Raw genomic sequence first — 6,497 nt, 5'->3', positions numbered from 1 at the left:
CAGCCTTGAGATACTCCAAGCGGACTTACCTCTGTGTTGTACACCCCATACATCAGGAAGATGAAGAGACCCTGTAAAATAAAACGGAGGGAAAAAGCTGTTAACGCTAATCATTTCAGCAGTAGAAATACCTGAAATAAACTTTCCTGGGAACAGACAAAAGAAGACACACTTCATCAAGGTCAATTTATTTTTCTATTTTTCAACATTAGAAGCGGCACCTTGAGCATTTATAAGATAACATACTCGCACATCACTTAGAGTGCCGGTGCTATTCAATTCTTTAGAAATAGAAAATAAAAGGACCATCCCAGGTACGTAGAATGTTAATTAGAAAAACCAGCATGCCAGCCTCTGAAAGACAGCTGGGTCATAAAACAAATCAAACTCAGAAAAATGTCATCAAAGTAATGGAAAGAGCACTAAGCATTGGAATTTCTAAGCACTGTTTTAGGCTGCGGCAAGTAGAATATATTTGTTACAGTCTTCAAAGGGGTCAAGTTCTTTAAAAACATTAAAATACAAAACAGCTGAAAGGATAAACTTAGACTAATAAGTATAAATAGTTCTAAAATAATACTTAAAATGTCAGTTCGAGTTAAGGTAAATTTTCACATTATCAGCTGTTGTAAAACTGCATCCATTTTTATTGTATCCTATATATAATAAAAGCTCCCAAAATCTGCTATGTATTAGTTCTTAGCTTTAGAAAGTAGTTAATTGTAAAACACAAATTAAATCTCATTCTGAAATCTAAAGTCTTAACTTTTTAAAACTGGTATGGTTTAATCTTATTTGAGATAATTGGGAGCAAGAAATTTTCCATGTGTTTCTTCCTTACAGAGGAAAGAAAAATGTACATTATACTATCCTAATAAACCAGATATTAAATAGGGTCTGGACTAAAATCTGGAAATGGTTCAAATCGTGAATGTGACCCTTTCAAAAGGAACGTTATCACAGGAATATTTTTATATTTGTTTTACCCCTGACTCCTTACATCTTACAGATAATGGAAACAATCCTGGAACAAGGAGATTGCATAAATAGAAACAAGATTTGTTCTTGTAGGTTCTTTTTTAAAAGAGCTCTTTTTTTTTTTTTAAGAACAATTTTAGGTTGACAGAACACTTGAGAAGACAGTACTGAGAGTTAGCATGTATCCCGTATTGTCAACATTTTATATTAGTATGGTACATTTGCTCTAATTACTCTTATTAGTTTTCAATACTGCTATCTATATAATTTCAGAAACTAAAACTATTGCACTACATGCATTGGATTAATAAGAAAGATTAACAGAGTTTTCGAACAATCGAACACTTCCATTTGGGTCATAACCTTTTGAAAATTCAAGTATAGTGACAGTTTTGTCACTGTATATATATGATGTCCCAGAGCTCAATACCACCACTCCATTCCATCTTTCAAGTGGCCTTCGTCAAAATCTACAAAGTGTACAGTGAATTCAAGTTGCTTTGATGGGTCTCATTTCATAGGTGACTTGTTTTCCCCCGTTCTAGATAACTCAGGAAAAAAATATTTCTTCTCTGACTTATGAAAAAAACTATACGATAATCAGCAATCCTCCTTCCCATAGTAATTGCTAAGTCTATTTCATATTGTGTTACATCGATGTAAAATTAAGAGAGGTCACTCAGATTTTAATTGTTTATGAGATAGGAGGATTTTGTTTTGTGCACTAGATGAGTCCCTGACAAAATACAATTTCCTGTATATGGAACAACATGCACTGTGCTTTCTCGATGTTCAGAAACAACTGTTTGCATGAAACCTGTATGCTTCTTTGTAAACCAAAGTGCCTGTCTATGATGTGTGGAACCACTCCTAGAATTGATCCACTTTGTACATTCGATTTTCTCTAAAAGAAAAGAGAGTTCTTTAAAAGTCACACTTCCCCCATGTCTTGGTAAAGTGAGAATATAGGGCATGTCTTAATATTTTTATTTCCTACACACTTCTCTGTTACTTGCTCTACATTTTACATTTTAATACATTTAACCCTTTAATGTAGAATGACTGGCAACAAACATCTTCCTTTGGAAAAACAGATTTAGACGGTTTGAATATAGCCAGCTCCAAGCTCAACAGTATGTTCCTTCTCCTTTTTCTTCGCAGATGGACACTGGCAAGCATAAATGGCGAGCCCCAGAGTGCTGCCATGTAAGGAGCCCGAGAAGGTCTGCGACTGGAAACCACCCCAAGGAGTCTCTGCCCTCCTTCCTCTTGCACTGTCTTCCTGATGCCACCGCAACCCGCGGAAAGGTAAAACGTTAATAATAATTCACTGAATGACACGCTTCACACATGACAAGTCTTTTCCCCACTGGTTTTACCAACTCCTGACAGTGTGATGATTTGGACTGAACTGTACAGAACTTCATAACCTCTCACTGCTGAGTAGACACCCCATTGTCTCCGTTCCCCAAAGGGAAGGACCAGAACAGAAACAGCGAAACCTAAAAATTGGAAGCCGCACCTAGGAGCCCCTTTTAAATTCCTGCAGAGAGAATACCTCTAACAACAGCCAGAAGGAACCAACTGCCAAATTTCAACTGGCACTGAGATTTCTGGAACTTCTTTGCCCGACATTCTGTCCTACCCGAGAGTGAAAGCATGCCCCACTCGTGAAATGCACGACCCCGCCTGTCTGCTGTAGTTTCTGCTGGGCCACCATAGACGTATTCATGATTCGTATGTAGGGTGTATTCATTTATAGAGGTACCAATTCTGCAGGATCTAGTCACGGTCCAAATACTAGTCACGGTGGGCAGGAAGTATCCCCGTGTGGCTGGATTCCTGTCGCATGTGTGTACCTTATGAGCAGGAGTCAGGCCCAGCAAAGGATCACCAGGATGTTACATCGGATACTGTGCAGGAGTTAAAAATAGAAACGTAAGGGGGAAACTCATGCTCTTTGCTTTCCTTCTCTTTTATCTATGAACCATTAAAAACCTAGGCAGCTTTGTCAATGTTTTCCCTGTTCCGGAAGTCCACTGAACACTAGCTGCAGCAGTTTCAACAGCTGACATCTAGTCTGTTATTTTTATATTGATCATTCTGTTCTTTCCTAGCACTGCGTGGCTGCTACGAAGTCAGGGGTGGCATGTTCTTTCCTGGAGAGACAGAGGACAGGGAAATGCCACCGTACCCAGGACACTGTCTACTCGAGAGTCAGAATAATACCAACAGTGCTGGTATATGGCAGCTCTCTCAGAGCACTCTCATGTACATTTGTTCCTCCGTGCAGTACTGCGGAGGGGGCAGCGTGCTTGTTGGTAGCTTTACTTTATAAAGGGGGCTTTTGAGGCTTGCTCCAATGCCAGGATGCTGACAGGTCAGCAAGCCAAGGCTCAGTATTCCGACTCCTAATAGAATCTTTTATTCTATTATCACACTGCCTAAATAGACACCTTCCTAACTCTTAAGTCATCGGCTGCAAGGTAACGCACTTGGGGAGACAGACCTCTCCAAGCTGAGCTGGTTGGAAGCATGTTGCAGCTCGACGAGCTCATAAGATCAGGACCTCAGCCCCCAGTAATCCTGGTCCTCTTGCAGTCTGGGAAGGCCTTGCAAGTACAGGAGGGAAAATGCTTTCAGCAGTGACGTGCAGGGTTCTGGCTTTTGTACTTTTCCTTACAAATCCTCATTCAATGGTGTATCCTTGCTAGTTGCTGGGAAACATACCTTTCCCACCACAGGCTGCTAGGTAACCGCATAGTCAAATATCCTTCTCATTATCATCATTTCCTGAACTTCTCAGAATGTATGGTACTCTGCTGTGTGCGTATATTTATTTTTAAACCATGCTCCCACCGACCTGCTGTGCACAAGTCCCATTTGGGGGCCTAACTCCCACAGAAACAGAAGTACTGCTGTGCCCGGGGGAGGGGGGTGGGGGGGGATTTGAGGTAGCTGCTGCCGCCCACGTGTAGTGGCAGAGAACCGGAAGCCACCCGAGTGCCCTCTGACAGGGATGGCAGAATAAACTGTAGAGTTCCATCTCTACGGGTCCTAGGCAGCTGGAAGAGGGAGTTAGAGCTGTGTTTGTTAGCCTGGAGGCTTTCCATGCGCTGTTAAATGAGAAAAGCAAGAGAAAAAGATACGTGGGATGTATGTTCTCATTTTTGTAAAACAAATAACAAAGCCCTTTCTTCCCATTCCCCCTTCACAAATGGAACTGATCAGATGGGAGAAAGGTGTGGAAACATGCACACCAAACTGTCGTCACTGGTTCCCTAGTGGAAAGGTGGAGAGGGAGAGGAGGGAAGTCAGAAACAAGTGAGACAGAAGCAAACTAGGAAAACGTCAGGGCATTACCGACAGAGGACGTGGGGTATGCAAGTCCATGGGGCATGTTACCATGGATACAGGAAACAGAACCCGCACACGGGTAGGATCTCAGTATCAGATGGACAGATGAAATATTCATTTGATTTGGGGATAAGATTCTAGGGGGGGTTTTCTCCATTCCTATTACTTTAATATAAAGACAACAATAAATTCAAACAAAAAAGATGCAAATAGGTTTGTTCAAGGTGAAGTTACCGTTAAATGAGTTAATACTTTTTAAATAAATGTATATGAATTTTGATTAGTAGACCAAAAGAAACATAAGTTTACACAATAGAACAAATCATCGATTTTGCCAGGGAAAGAGGGTGGATGGCCTAAGGGGAGCTAAAATGGATTATGAAGTGACTGCCTCTTTTGTGTTTCGCGTTCCTTTTCTGAAGATCTGAGTCTTGAAGGGGTAGGAAGAGTGACCAGGAGACGCCTGGCATTTCAGAGACTCTGAAAAAGCGCAGTGTTGTGAGACAGCAGAACTCTCCAGGGGACCTGCCAGGAGTTTGGAATTGCTCCAGCTGGTGGTTTCCAGGTGGGAGAAGGGAGGTAAGCTAATGAATGAAACCAGAGGGGCAACAGGGCCAGACCATGAAAGGCCTTGCATGTCATGCCAAGGAGTTCCCCTCGTCTTCTCTGGGAAAGGGGGATCATTGAAGAATTTTAATCAGGAAAGTGATGTTACGAGATTTTTTTTCAGTAACTCGAGGAGTGATGAGGGAGATGGATTGAAGCAACAGAGACTAGCAGCTGGGCAACCAGATAGGAAGTTATTGTCAGGGTGAGAGACCAAACTCTGGGAGACGGCCATGAGGACACAGAGATGTGTAGGAGGTACAGGAATGTGGCCGGGGAGGCTAACTGGACGTGGCGGGAAAGCGCGAGAGCCGAGTTACATGTGATTCTTAGATTCCGGGCTTCAGTGAGGGCTGTGTGGCGGTACCCTTTCCTCAGACAGAGCAGTAAGTGGAAAGAGGGCATGTGTGCTGGGGAAAAGAATCCATTCAGAGTTGCATACGTGTGGGACGGGAGTGTGGCCCAGTGAGCAGCGGCCTTCGCATGCTCTCTGGGACAGAGACCAGACGCAGGCATCGCCAGGGGCGCGTGGAAGTTCAAGCCGTGACCTAGGACGCGTGCAGAGTAAATAGAGGCAATGGCCTGGACAGCATTCTGGGAAATGTCACCTCTGATTCAGAGATGAGCAGCAAGAAAAGCACCAATGAAAGAGGAGTCAGAGAGGTTGAAAGAGGGCGTTTTCATGGACGCCAGGGGAAGAGCGTTTGAAGGAGGAAGGAATGACTCATGCCAAATGTCGACTGTGAAGGCGGACGGCCTGGCTTCCAGTCCTAACTCTGCCGCTTAGCAGCTGTGTGAGCTGGGGCAAATCACTAGGTGTCTCTGTTCCTCACGTTCATCACATATAAAATGCACACGGGAATCGTGCCTGTGTTGGGGAGTCATGGGAGTTAAATAAATTAGTGCATAGAACTGCACCTGCCATGACATAATTGCTGCATGAGTTCCATCGACTATCAGACAGGTCTGATAAGAAATGACGTGAAAATGCCATTCATTCATTCCAATCACCTCTGAGTACCTACTCTACGTCAGGCCCCGAGGACACTGCCATGAACAAAACGCTGACCCTGCCCTCGATGGAGCTTGCATTCTGGTGAAGAGCGAGCGCTCCTGGCTGCGTGCGGTGTGCGCTGTTCCAGTCAGCCGACCAGCGTCACCTTGCTTGTGCCTCGCGGTCACTCCAGGAGGTGAGGTCCTGTCACTGTGCCCATTGTCCAGACAGGAGCAATGACAAGCACAGAGGGCTCAGCAAAGTCCCAGAGAGATGCGGCAGAGGCAGGATCTGACCGGAGCTGACTGGCTGTGGAGGACACCTCCCCAAGCTCTAACTCGTATCGTCTCAGGTGGCCCCTCCCTACCATGCCGTAGAAGCGTGGTGGGGGCCACATCCAGACTGCAGTGCGCAGAGCCCCAATTGGGAGGCGGTGGAGAGAGTCTGAAAGCACTTCCACAGAGAACCACACTCCAAAGGCCGAGCAAGGGATTTGTGGTGGGTTTCTCCTGTGTGAAGGGTGAGTAAGGAACACAGGAGGACTGAACAGCAAGCGTGCTTT

Source organism: Rhinolophus hipposideros, assembly GCF_964194185.1.
Source record: "Rhinolophus hipposideros genome assembly, chromosome: 26".
Taxonomy (NCBI): Eukaryota; Metazoa; Chordata; class Mammalia; order Chiroptera; family Rhinolophidae; genus Rhinolophus; species Rhinolophus hipposideros.
The sequence above is the reverse complement of the archived record's forward strand: the minus strand, read 5'-3'. Positions refer to the sequence as shown.